Genomic DNA, 15243 nt, shown 5'->3' on the forward strand with positions numbered 1-15243 from the left:
TAAAAATTGAACTGCGTGTTGCCTGAATTGTGGAAACGTCGATTGGTGGATGACGACTTCCAGTCGTTTTGAAACACTTTCAAAATATCACTGCACCTCTCCCGTAGCCGCATTTCTTATTTCTTTCACAGCTGTTTTCCCTAGTTGTAGTACAGCAACATTCTGTTATGTCAGGGATTATCTTCAACATACAGCAATGAAATTACGCACAAACTTAAAAGGAGCCTATAAATATACTGTGAGAAAAATGCATTTTTACCAAAATTAGCTTTTGGGCGATTCTCTGCCTTTTGGGTCATACCTTCTATTTTTATAACTGAAATAGTTATATTTCTGATCATTTCATGTGATAGTGGATTGGTCAAATCTTTAAGAAAATGTATTTTCCCACCTCAGGCATTCTAATCAATATTGAGTGTTTTTTTTTAACTGAAAGTTGTTTTGAAATTCAACCCTTCCACAGACCACTTGGACCCTGTTTAAATATGATTTTAAAAGATTTTCAAGTAAATTCTTGTAGAAGCTTTTCAATGAGATGTCCCTTGTTTATCATTTATTGAATGTAGAATTTTAATGAAGAATTTTCTTTTTAAATACTCACCATTTGAATACCAAATCAGCTCATGAAAACTGTATCTAACATTGGTCTTCATCTTATCACAAAATATGCATTAACATTAGGATTTAATCAGGCTTTCATATTTTTTCAGACTGTCCAGTACATTCTACACACAGCAAAACAAACATTGACCTAATTTGTATTCTTATCACGAAAATATTAATAAAAACTATCAAATAACAGGGTTGAACTCACCACAATGGGGTTGAAAATGGTAACAGGGTTGAAGTGATGATCATTATTTCAATATACAGTAGAATGGATTTATTTATTATTTATTGCAGCTTATTTTTTTTCTTTTTCCCTGTCTCTGTATCCCTTTGCTGAGCTATTTTCCCTTCTCTCTGCATCCCTTCTTGCTCTGTACTGTCTTTGCCTCTCTGCTGCTGTTTCTGCCATTGCGATGTCTGAAAATAGCATAATCGATTACTTCTGACAGTTTACATCACAATAAAACAAGTCTACAATTGAGTACTAAGAATTGTCAAACATTCAACCCTGTTAAAAATGTAACGGGGTTGAAGTTTTTGTCTAATAGTAGCCATAACTCCTTGCTGAGCTAAGACAGTAGCACCACATGGCATTTAGGACATCAGAAAATTGTAATGTTTTGCAAAACTATTATTTAATTCTTCTTAAACCGTTGTTTACCATCATTTCGTCACACAACAGAGTTAAAATGTTGAGCCTGACAATTTTAATCAAACAGCGAAAAACATGAAATAGATACTGACACTTGCCTTTCTTTGCAGCATGTTTTTTAAGAGACTTGTGTGATGTCACTTCCTGGATGAGATGCAGCAGGAATTGATCCATTATTTTTATAAGGTATGGCGTGACGGGGTTGAAAACAAACTGGAGGATGTGTATAAATATTGCAATTTCATATATATATATATATATATATATATATATATATGTATATATATATATATACACATACACACACACACCTTTTGGTATTAATTGCACTTTTTATTTGTTTGATATTCAATGAAAATGTAATGATTAGTGAGGACATATAAACATGCTTGTTACTTAGGGAACCCATTATTTTTAAATGACATTTTTTTTTTAAAGCAGTTGTGTTGCACTATAATGGAAATAAGGTTCTATTATTTGACAGCATTAAAATGCATTTTGTGATTTACTTCAATTGAAAATTTTTGAAGCAAGTTTGGGGGACTTAAAGGGCACCCAATTCAGAGAATCACCCAGTTACCTTTGTATGGTTTACGCTGTGTTTTGACAATGTTTAAATTTGAGATCCTGAGAAGTTGTTTTTCGATTTCTGAATTCAAAACTAGCCTATTTAAAATATTTATCTGGAGCAATCAAATTTGAACTGCAAATTATGCAAATTGGACACACACTTGCTTTCTTTGTCATTAGCTGACACATCTCATCATAAGTAGCCTGACTTCATTAATAATTAATTGTTTACGTATATATAGCCTAATTATGTAGCAACTTGAGGTTACTGTAAGTGCCCTGCTCAAGGCATGTTGATTGTTGTCTGAGGAATATTTGGAGACAAAATCCTTTAATTAAAACACTGATAGATATTATTATTCTGAATACAAGTCTGTAAATGCATGATTAATATGCTGTTATATTCCATTTTAAGCAGTAAACCTGATGTCACTTTCAAATCAGAAATTACTGCAATTAATTTAAGCAAGCTTTTCAACACATACAATCAACCTCAATTCACAAATGTTCTCCTGTCATATACAGTTTATATAATAGTGCATGATATTCACAATGTTGTTTGATGTTATATTGCCAGCAAAATCATTGGATATGTTGTAAAAATATTATTTACATAGTGTTCCTCAATGAAATTAAGCTAAAATTAGAAACAAGAATATCATTCATCTGTGTGCGTGTGAGGCTGGATGCAGCATGTCTTGTGATAAATGAGCTCATTTCTGTGTCTCAGAGCAGAGCTCATTGTAATAATTTTCCATTTAAACTAACTAAATCACATTTAGTGAAAAATACTCTCTGTAATATCTGTGTTGACACTGCTGAGGTTCCACCCCCTTACTTTTGAATGTTCATTGATTGATATGCTTTCTCTCCCCTGCAAATAATGAGACACTGCCATTCTGTCCATGCAACATTTAAACTGAAGCATGTTATGCATGTGTGACATCTCATCAAACAGAATGTGTGGATCTATAACGGGGTCGGGAACCTATGACTTATTGACTAAAGTAATGTGACTCACCAGGTCTCTCAACCTTTACCAACAAATGATCGATACAAAATTAGACACATCATTAGAGATCAGCTTTCTGCAGAAAAAAACAGCCATCACAATTCCTTTCTTTTAGCAATTTAATGGATAATATGGAAATGGTACATTTTAAGGCCTGTAGCATCTGGACCAATCAGACATACAAATTAATCATTATATTAATTTGTGATATTCATAATCAGTTATAACAAGTTTGTTTAATAATATTCGCTACAGGCCTGACCAAAGTTTAAATGCAAGATATTATATATACTCACTCTAGGGTTTTAAGATGTTAAGGTCACTTGAAAAAGAGAAGCAAATGAGAATTTTAATTACATAACCATTCAGGGGTTGGAGCAGTGAGGGCAGGTGTATTCTTATGCAGATTTTTACCTTTGGATTACATTGTACTTATTCAGATCTGACTTCAAATAGAAAATTATTTTTAGGCCATAATCTTCCCTTTCTATTGAAAACCCTTGACATTTGCTATTTCAGTAAATGCAAAAATTGGTCCTGGTGCTGTCATGGCTGTTCATTTTTCTTGTTGTTAAGAATGAATATCTATTTACAAACAAACATGACGACAGCACTGTATTGCGTGATGGTGGATTTTACGGGTTCCACACCAAAACCAACAACAGTGTTGTGTGTCGGCCCAGATCCGGCCCACATCTGGTACATGTGGAAATTCACATCTACCAGATGTTGCCCGGATCTGGGCCGACACCATGTTGCTGTCTGGGAGAGAACTTTTTTTAGATTAGATCTTCAAATTTTGCTAATGGACAAAGTAACAAATGTCTGATTTTACCTCCAACAACACAACCAGTAACAAGAAGGCTAAATACAAATGAATTCAGAACAGCATACTAGCATATATAGCTATTTCTGAAATAGCTTAAGGGTATTGTGTGATGGTGGATTATCAAAATTAAGCCCTGTCTTGTGGCATTGAAACCTTTACAAATCTTCTGTTTCGAATAAGTGATCATGTCATGTAATCGTGTCAAGTCACACGATTTGAGTTTCAAACTTCAGTGGTTCGTCACAGATCATTAGAACTGCACCACTGTTGGTCATGGTCATTTCATCTGTTCCTCTCATTCAGGTGATGTATGTCAAAAGCAATCAGTCAAATTTCTATATCGATGAATTACTAATGCTAAAGATAGATGAGTCTGACTTCTATTCCCTTGCATATGTCACTCAGTATATATAGGGTCTTGGAAGTTCAAATATGAGAAGGGAAGAAATCGCATTTTATTCGACATGCCCTTTCACGATTATGACCAAGTGTGGGAACAAGATTACTTTCTGCCAAATTTCCTGTTTGTCACATTTCACATTCAATCAATAAAACCTGTTCGGATAAAGTTCCTTTGAGGCTGAGGAAAGTGTGGGGATTTTGAGGTGCAAGACATTTTTTTCTGCATCTCTGTTATTCACTGAAACGTCTGTTTCCTAGGAGAGTGAGTCAAAATTACACAAAAATTCACTCCATAAACGATCTGTTTAAATCCTCATGAATACGTCATAAGTGAGAATATTTCAAGGCTTTATTTAAATAGTAGGCTTGTTACACAAGCTTTCACGTGTTTCTTTTGGGCGTATGTGAGAAAGAAAATATGCCATTCCGTAATTAACAAAGTTTGTTGAGTGCTGGCAGAACATCATTACTCATTGCTGTGTTAAATCACTCACTGAGACTTGTAAACGGCTTGTAATTTTGCAGTAGGCTCCAACATGCTGCTTGGTTTTAACAATCACTTAATTGTTAAAGATTATTAGGCGTCAACTCTCCCATCCTGGGTTCTGTAATGAGTAATAATGAACAAAAATCTTTCACCATGCAGTGGTTTAAGCTATCTGAAGAATATTTTCTCTGCTTTTATAGTCTACATAGTCATGTATTTCTTTAGACAAAAGCATAGTGGATTGCATTTTGTGTAAGAACTGTAATATTTCTAATTTCACAGTACATTTTTGTACAGTACAAAATTGGTTCAAATAAATAAAACAGATGAGAAATTGTTTAGAGAGTGAGGTGTGCAAATGATGAAAGCGTAACGTGTAATAAATGATTCATATTACTTCTAACCCTAAAATCAATTGCAAAGTGTATAAAAACAACACACTAAAATCAATTTCTATTACCGGGAACATATCAGTCTTGTTCCCTCGCTTATTAGCTGACAAACATTGGACAAGTTAATAAGTATATGGTCATAAACTACTAATACTGAAGAGGGAAAAAAAACCTAAATGGTAATTGTTAAAAAAATATTACAGTACCCCTGTAGTCAATAATTGTATTTAGCCAAAATGACAATTTTTTTCCTTGAAAATAAATTTCTACATGCCATAAAATAGCTTGAATAACAGCCTTGCCTCATTTACAGCCCATTCTCACTCCCAAGGCGTCACCTAACTGACGCCTTGGGAAGCATTTGGACATGCTTCAATATCTGACGCTTTAGGCGCCCTTTAGCGTCAGTTAGATGACGCCCTAGGATCGCGTGTACCCTACCCCCACCCCACACCTAAACCTAACCGCGTCCTCTAACAGACGCTTTCCTTTAGCGTCAGTTAGATGACGCCGTAGGATCGCGTCATGTAAGTGACGCTAAAGGGCGCCTAAAACGTCAAATATTGAAGCATGGTCAAAGGTGACGCCTTGGGGTGAGAATGCGTTGTCATTTAGTATACGCGTTTCTTTGAATGTGTAAACTAACCCCTTCTCCACTAATTTGCACCAGGTTACATCACTAGGTGACTTTATGGGCCCTATCAGATATACCCGGTGGAATGCAGCGCCCATAGATATCTATATAAAGGCTAGATGTCTTAAGGCGGAGTTTCTATCATCATCACCGGCGGCCATCTTGTCACAGGCAAGCTGATGTAAGATGAGTGGTCAGCACAAACACAAATACTCTTATCTCGTTGAAATCTTGACGGATTTACAAACGGTTTGGTTTCTTCCAAACGTTATTAATGCGGCTATAATTACCTGGATGATTATTTATTTATACACTTATTATTCATAAGTATGCTGTGTCATAACTACATCTCTGACGTTTATAACAAACCAAACTGTTTGAAAATCGGTAGAAAATTGACCAAGTTGTGGTTATTTAAATAGCACATGTACCGTTAACACAATGTTCCGAGTGAGTGAGCTGTCTGTGACAAGACGAGTTATTTAATTATTAATTCAACAGATTTGTTAAAAAAAACAAGACTCCATTCTTTTAGGTTTAACGAGTGTCATTGAATGATCTGATTCGCCAGAAAACATTGATTGATTCGGGAACTCTACTACTGTGTGCTAATGTTTTTCATTCTGCAGTGGCTTTGTCTGGAACTCTTTTCGTTGATGGAGCAAAAATAGACAAAGCAACTGACAATACTGTGTCTAAAATATAAGTTACTGAATATTAATTACAGTTTGAACATACAAAAGCATGAAAGCAATATCATTGTGCTGTTGGTCTTTTCAAATGTCATATAATAAACCCTGTATGTAACGAGAACACATTGATGTGGAACAATATTTCATGCATGCAATAACACATCTGATTCTTTTTCATTATTGTTGTTTTAAACTTCAGCACCAAATGTCTATGTGTATTTGTTTTTTTTACTTTCATTCCTCTCTTCTGTCACAGGGATGTGAGAGAAGTGCAAGCAATGATATTTGTCAAACAATGGCCATAAAGCTCCCATCGCACACAACTAACACCTTTAAACAAAATTAGACTGGTTACACAGAGAAACAAACACAAAGGCCCAAAAATACCACAAAACTGCCACTATAGCAGATCTTTCAGCCTGTCTATTTATAGAAGTGATTTTATTGGTAGTAAGCACACAATTAGAGCTTAATGGGCAATCAAGTAACCATAATAATATGTGTTTGTTTACATAATGGGGTTGAGGAATGAGAAGCCACAGGAGACACTTTAAACCATCCGAAACTCTGTGCTTTGAAAAACATGACAACCTCACACTTTACAGCATGGTACTTAATAGCCTCGACAGCATAATGGACATTCAGGGGTGAATATATATTTTTAGAACTCAAGAGAGCACTAACATTACTCAGCATAGTTTGTCTTTAGAAGAAAGTGTTGCATAGCTGGAATATTAAGACGGTGAACGTTTGAGACATTTCGTGATATATTAGGTCTACTTTTGGAAAAATGTGCTCTTTATTCTACTAAAGCTACACTTGGTTCTCTCAAATTTTAAATAAGCGACACATTATGGAAGTCGGCACGAAACAGAAGTTGCGATGGCCTGTTCTTCCCGAGTGAAAAGGCTTCGGTTTGCTATGGCTATGATCTCATGTGAGTGACAAGTTGTCAGTATTATAAATAGTGTATAATAAAGTTATTATAAATAGTGTATAATAAATACTGCAATATTCCAATAGAATTCCAAAGATTTTACGCTTTAAATTCAACATGAAATGGCAATTTCCAATTTACTTCTGTAATCTAGATTTCCATATGAAACAATATTTTCAATGAGATAAATATGTAAGGCAGGACTGGATGTTTTTCCCACAGAGAAAAAGGTGTAGTCAGTTGTTTCAGAGTCAGATTATTTTTGCATACATTTCTTGCAAATGGTGATGTGTTGAGGGAATAGTGTGTGGGAAAATAGTTTTGGTTATTCTTACCCTGCATGAAACCTTTCGTTTGTTGATATGATAAACATGAATATTAACCAGGTGTGCCAACACACCTGTGAATCTTGTTATTTGATATCAATCCAAAGCAGATGTATGGGTTATATCTCATGCAAGGATTGTGATTCAGAATCTCATCCTGGTTTGAGGTCATCTGGTAACACATCAGTCTTTTTTTTTTTGAAGTGACGGATGCGGTCAGAAGTCAGAATGGTTTTATTCCATGTTGAGACTGTAACACCAAGAGAAGGATAACGCAACAATCTCCTGCACCTTTCCCAAGAAATGACAAGTAAGTTCAGGTGCCATGGGTGCATCTATTTTATTTCTATACACACACAGAAAAAAGATTTCCAGGCTATTATTTGGCAACATGTCTTTGAAGTTGCTGTTAAATCATGCATTGTGAATTGCAGTCATTTACCATCCATCTATTCGTTTCCCAGCTTCACTTTGGAATAAATGTGACATCTGCTTTTGACTTTCAAAAAAAGCGGCAGATCCTCCCAGAGGTCATTATCCTGCCTGCATGAGAGCAGGACCCCATAGCATGGTGTACTGCAGCATATTGAGTTTTTCAAGGGTACAGGGACAGCATGGTCACAGACCACACTCCTAAACAGTCTATTTATATGAGACTAATTAAACAAAGCCCCGAAGCAGACAGAACCTTTATTTCCTTTCTCTGTCGTAACCATGTTGAGGGTTAGAGCATCTGTGTCAGGACTAACCCACATTAATGTTCTACCACCTGGTGTTGGGCGCATCCCAGGGCACATGATACGGCTCCCTCTTGTTCCTGGCCAAATGCACTAGTTTTGAAATCGTCTCTGGTTACTGATGTAACCTATATTCTCTGAATAGGGAACGAGACGCTGCGTAGCTTAAGACGCAGTGGGAACGCCCTCTGGGTGTGCCGATTGTCTGAAACAGCCCTCAGATCCAAGCTGCTTATGTGCCAAGAGAGAGACCCAACATGCTGGCCTGCCCTTGAAAACCACAAACCGGTCAGAGAGGCAGCCGTCGTAACCATTTGGCGACAGAAAACTGCACCATATCCGAACTGCCTGAAACTCAGACTGATCTCATGAAATGGCGTGTGTATGACACGCCAATTCGTATTTCCATTTTTGGCGTGCTATCAACACGCATAATCGCTTTTCAGCGCGTTTATGAACGCCGTTGACTTAACGTTACATTACTGTATATATAAATATATGACCTACCCCAACCCAGTCCCTAAACCTAAAGTACCCGTCACTGGGGTTAATACCATTTACCATCCCCAGATGTAGATGTACATTTTGCTTCGTTTCGCTCGGACATTTAACAGCGTGTACATACACGCGGAATCACTCGGACATTTAACGGTATAGACATACACTCATACACGCGGATAGCTCAAAATGCATAGATAACTAACACAGTCTCATCCCAAGACGTCATACAACTGACGCTTTTGAACATACGTCAACATCCGCCGTTTTAGGGTACCCTTAAACGTCGGTTAGATGACGATCCTGTGGCGTCATCCAACTGACGCTTTACTTTTAACGTCAGTCAGTTGACGGGGTAGGTTTGGGTCTGGGGTAGGGTTAGGATTAGATGACGTCATCTAACTGACGTTTAAAGGGTTAGTTCACCCAAAAATGAAAATAATGTCATTAATGACTCACCCTCATGTCATTCCAAGCCCGTAAGACCTCCGTTCATCTTCAAAACACAGTTTAAGATATTTTAGATTTAGTCGGAGAGCTTTCTGTTCCTCCATTGAAAATGTATGTGCCTTATACTGTCCTTGTCCATAAAGGCAAAACAGACATCAGTGTGTTAGTTCGAATTTTCTGAAGCATCGAAAATACTTTTTGATCCAAACATAGCGAAAACAACAACTTTATTCGGCATTGTATTCTCCTCTGGTTCTGTTGTCATTGCTTGTTCACGATTCCAATGACACTGCTGACGTGGTATCTTGTGCGCCCGATTAGGACGATTAGGACATCCGTGACATGCACACTTACGAACCATTTTTAAAAAATATTGCAATACCAAAATACAGACAATGTAGAAAAGCTTGAAAACAGCACCCGTCTTCATCAGACTGTAAACGAAGCTCGGGCACACAAGATAACACGTCAGCAGCTAAACTCTGCAGGACAGTGGACCTCCAGGACCGAGTTTGAGAAACCCTGATTTAGAAGGAAGGAGGGGGCGAGATTTCCACAACAGAAAGACGACGGAGAAACGTGATTAACCAACGTGTCCTCAACCGCTGGAATGGCGGAATAGCCCTGCTCCACAGAACCAACGAGGTTGGTGAAGTCAGCGGCTGCCGAATAAGTTAGACGTGTGGAAAAAGGCTGCTTCCAAGGATCTGGAGATATCGTGATGCTGATCACTGAAAAAGGGCAGCTTTACCCGCTTAGGCCTAGAATTAGGGCCACTTAAAATCTCTCATCGAGTTTAGACGATTGTGACTCGCAGGGCTTGTCGGGCCAGTCGATAGAGAGCTTCTCTATAGTGAGCGAAAGTACGTCGATAAGCTCAGTGTAGGCTGTCCTGGCCACTAGGTGGGGACGGTTGGTAGCTAAAGCAGGCCCAAACTCTTCGGAGACGTGGCACTCTATATCCTCGAGTTCTACATCCGAACACCAGGTCGCGGATTCCAGGGAGCGCGATGGTGGCGGGGGCAATTTTGTCACAAAACTTGCATTTAGACAAGCATAAAACAGCCTTACGCGCATGCGAAAAACCCATATATTTAACAAACTTACTGTGAGGGCCGTCAGGACCGCATGGCGGCGGGAAACGACGAAACTCCATGGCACTTCACTGCAAAGAGAACTGAGTTCCACTGTTCGCAGTCGCTAAAGTGTAGATGAAGAACGCTGATGATAAATCCGAATTATTTGGGTCAGAAAAAACGAGAACGAAGGGCTTAAGATGTGAACCGTAGCTTAAGTTCAGTGAACCTATGAAAGAGAACATTCTTTTCTATTCGTAAAGTGTAAACTTGACAGGATGCAGTAAAATTGATTGCCAAAATGACTCGACTGCAATGGGTTACTTGTTGACTCAATATTTCAGTACTTCCATAACCTAAAAATACACCTCAGTTTCACAACTATTGACTTCAAAAATCCATTGAATCTAACTAGAAAAGCTAAGATTAGCACATGTTGTAAATCTACGCCACTTTAATTAGAATAATAATAAAAACTAGACCGTCTTGCTGACTAGAAAGCCAGTGCCCATGGAGTCGCATTCATTACTCTTAGAAATGACAAAGTGACAGTGTAATGCTGCAAAACTGGCAGCAAGACTTAAAAGATTTACTAGGAACCAATAAATCTTAAAAGGCTTTAATCCTGAAAGGTCTGCTATCGACTGAGGGACTTCTTCAAGATGACAGGCAGTAGTTTTTGAGGAATTTTGATTTTGATAACATGCTGGGTTCCTAATTCTAAAGGTCAGTGCTCTTTAAACAGCTTTAGTGGCAGGGGATGTACACACTTGCGGTATTTAATGTTGTGAGAAGATATGTGCAAGAAATGTATTATGTATTCAATATCTTATCTTATGAGGTATTTTCTTGCATTTCTTCTTTTCGAGTATTTCTACTACATTAATTTTTACTTGAGTTAACTCTTTTTGTCTACCTAACAATATTTCTCTATGATGACTGTTTGTGTATTTATCTTAAATTAATTCAAATGTCACTGCTGTCAATTCTAGATTTATGAAAAGTGAAAACAATGAAAAAACATTCAAATATATTTATAACTCCTACTTTCCAATATATCTACGAACCTGGTAAAACAAAAATCTAATTTAACAACAGAAAAAGGAACGGCATTATTTTAATATTGTTTTTAGAGGATCAAATGCTTTTTATACTTTTCTTTTGTGATTAAGGAAATTACTAAAAAAAAATACGTTTTTTTCAGAGGAACAAATGATGGTCCTTTCTGTACTACGAGATTTTCATACTTTGTGTTTGTGTTGGATTTTTCAGCAAACTTTTCTCCATGAGCCTAAAGCAAAATTTACAATTCCAATGAGAAGCATTTTGAACTGCTCAGCTCTGCTATTGTTAATAGATGCTGTTGAACATAAATGCCTGCTTTCCTGTTCATGATAACACCCAGACTCAAGCGCAAAATAGACGCAAATGCTCTTACCATGTATAGTGGGAAAAAGTCTACATTTCACTATTGTATACCAAGAAATGCTGAAGATGATGTTCATTATTCTGAATAATCGTGTAGAATGAGGTCAGAGCCTCCCATTGAACAACTTCCTGCATCACATTTGTCAGTTCCTCTGTGATCACAGCACACAACAACTGCTTGGTAAAGATATAAAAGGGAAAAACCAAACCGATGACAAAAATATAATTATTTCTGTGCTGATTAGAAGGCCTGTGCCTTAGTATGTGAATATGACTCGTCTTGTTCGCACACAAATGAGAGGGTTAACACTCTGCGAGATGCATGGTGCATAATCCATTCTATAAAAAAAAATAATAATAATAACAACATGGGTCTCACATTGAGTCAAAGTTAACTCAATCAACCTCAGAACAGAAAAAAATAGAATTTGTTTTTTTCGATTTCATCCAATAAAAGGATGTTTCCATATAGGAGTGTGCAGAAAATGGATCAAGACAAGTGGATAAAAGAACAATGAAAGGATTCAGCTTGTTCAGTAAAATGAATTTCTACTCAAAGCCCTATTTGATTGGAGCATACAATGGCTTTATACCATTCCAGCTCTGACCATCAACAGTTTTCCCCTCCAGGCTAAAGTCAGTGTGCCTGTGCCTGCACACTATTCAGTCATTTGCTACACTAAAATTAAATCACTGCTGTCTAAGGGAACAAGAGACTTGACAAGAGGAAAGATTTCACACGCCTTTTGACATTAGGCCTTTGGCGTTGTAAACTCCGTATGAGCATATTCTCAAAGGAAAACAAAATCTTTCGGCCTTTGACTTTGATGATTATTTTTAACTTCCAAACAAATGCATATTTCTAAGAGGAACGGCAGTTTTTGCATCGTGAAACAAGTGTTGTTAGAGGGGTAGTTCACCCAGAGAGGAAAATTCAGTCATCATTTACTCACCCTCGAGTCATTCGTACGACAAAAGAAGTTCTTCATACAGTGAAAGTCAATGGGATCCAAAAAAAAAACATTTATTGGACCCCATTGACTCATTGTGTAAACAAATAACATTGAACCCAATTTTTGAGTGAACTATCCCTAGGTTTAAGTCTTTCTTTTTCTAACTACAGTATGCATTTGGGCATATTTGGCAGCTTTTGAGGCTGTGTTTGACTACATCGAGATGAAGACAATAAAAATCCCATCATTTGCTCCCTGGATTGATATAAAAATTTTCATTTACATTTCATTTCACTCAAGTTTAGACATATTTGAAAAGAAACACAATTTGGCATTATACCATTCATTAATTCAAACAGGCAACTTCCACAACTCATATAAATGTAAATAAAATAAAAAACGATGATACGACAAAATGTTAAAGCTAAAAAAAAAAACTATCCATGTTTACGTTACACTATATGGACAAAATAAATACATTTAATTTGTCATTGCTCAAAACCAATCAATCACTTTTTATCTCTTCCTGCAGACCTGGAGAGTTATTTAAATACATTTTCAATTTCAATCGGGACAGAAATCAGCATATAAATGAAAGACCAAAACGACTGTTGGATCAACTTTATTGCATTATAATTTGCGTGAAATAAGCACCTGATTCTGTCATGCGTCACCTTTGAGTTTGGAAGCCTAAAAATATTTTCTCTCGTATTTGACCCGTTTGCCCCGCATGAGTTTTGATGCTGCTGGAAAATTTACATTAAATATGACTAATACTATTATCTTTGGCCAGGAGAAGCTTTTAAAGAGATTAGAGATTTTTAGAGAAGAGTGAATTCCAACAAGCCGTCAGGAGTTTCTCCAGTTGTATTAAACCCTTTTATTAGGTCAAACAGACTCTGGATTTATTGATACAATCTGACACAATATGCACACGGCGTTCCAAATTAGCTTCCTGATATTTGCCAGGATCTTACTCTCAGAAATAAATAAAACAGCATTGAAGTGTCCTTGTGTCTGCCTTTGCTCAGTATTATCAGAGATTATGCCAAGCTCTAACACTGCCAACATGAAAGAGTCACTGCACCCACCACTGCGTTCTTTCACTGTTTGACTCCACAGGGACACCACGAGAGTCAATTATAGTATAGCCTCAGAAATTTACTAGTCACTTAGTATTTTTGCAAAGCCTATAAAGGATGATTCATGCCAGGGTCAGTCATTGCTTGCACTAAAAGCACACTCTCTATGGCTTTAACAAGATAGTTTAGTCATTATTGCAGAACACAAAAGAGGATATTTTGAAGAATGTTTAGGTTACACTTTATTTTGATGGTTCAGGTTAGACATTCTGTTGACTTGTTGTACCTACAGTGTATACATGTCAGCTAACTATCATTATAGAATTAGTTAAGTATTAGTCGACTGGTAGAGGTAGGGTCAGTAGAATAATTTGACTTGCAAAGTCAATTATAGTCAGAACAGAAGAATGTCTGTTGGGGGACCATCAAAATAGTGTTTGCAGATATTAAACAGAGAGTCTATTCACTGTATAATGACAACATGTTTTTACATTGCTTTAACTCATCAAAATAAGTTAAGCAATTTTCATCTTTTTTATACGTTATACAAAAATCAACGCATTTTTTTGCAACGCAACGCAAGTCAGTGTAATGGAATTAAAGTTGAAATGACTTAAAAGTACCCCTGTGGTGAAAATCCAACTTGTAATGTTGTTGATATGTCTATGTGGGGTTTATAATATGCTTTAAGACAAGTCATGTGCAAGTATTTTCTCCTTAAAACTAATGTGAATCAAAGACTTGAAAAATCGCTGGTGTTTCTGACGTCACAAACTACCTTGTAACCAATCACGTCAAGATGTGATCGTCTACGAGTGGATCTCTGAGCTGGTGTGAGTGAGTAGAGGCGGGGCTAATTTGCATATTCATAGAACCACGTATACTACATGAGGAAAGGGATACATTCAAGCTATTTTAAGGCACGAAAAATTAAATATGTAATTTTGGTGATCAAAGGTGAGTTTTAAGGGATAAAATTGACTGCAGTAACGCAAACAAATCAAAAACCGGAGTGATCTTTAACTCGTCATTATTTTTTGATAAATAAATTAGTGCTGTTATTAGAGGAAGCTTTTTCCATTGAAGATCTATTGCAAAGTTGAAAAAGCTTCTTTCAAGCAAAGATTTAGAAGTTGCAATTCATGCATTTATAACATCTCGATTGCAACTCTCTTTATTATGTCCTTCCTCACTCTTCATTATCTCGATTGCAAATTGTTCAAAATGCAGCTGCAAGACTGTTGACTGGGTCTAGATAGATAGAGGGATCATATTTCTCCGGGTTTTGGCATCCCTTCACACGGCTTCCCATTAAGTTTAGAGTTGATGTCCTTATGCTGAGTAAGATCCTTATGCGTTGTCTGGCTGAGCACCAAGGTATATTTGTGATCTTATTGTGAAAGACTGATCAGCACTTAGACGCATGGTTTTTTATAGCGTAGTCCTGCCATGCACCATGTACAGCACTTTGGATCAA

The 15243-nt window shown here is 36.9% G+C and overlaps 1 protein-coding gene across 1 annotated transcript in view; it reads right to left on the bottom strand.

The window, feature by feature from the left end:
- Window positions 1-15243, bottom strand: part of vipr1b (vasoactive intestinal peptide receptor 1b) — a 72287-nt gene that overhangs the window by 49902 nt on the left and 7142 nt on the right. The window lies entirely within an intron of this gene.

This window comes from Pimephales promelas, chromosome 22 (genome assembly GCF_988280905.1).
Source record: "Pimephales promelas chromosome 22, fPimPro1.hap1.1, whole genome shotgun sequence".
Lineage (NCBI taxonomy): Eukaryota > Metazoa > Chordata > Actinopteri > Cypriniformes > Leuciscidae > Pimephales > Pimephales promelas.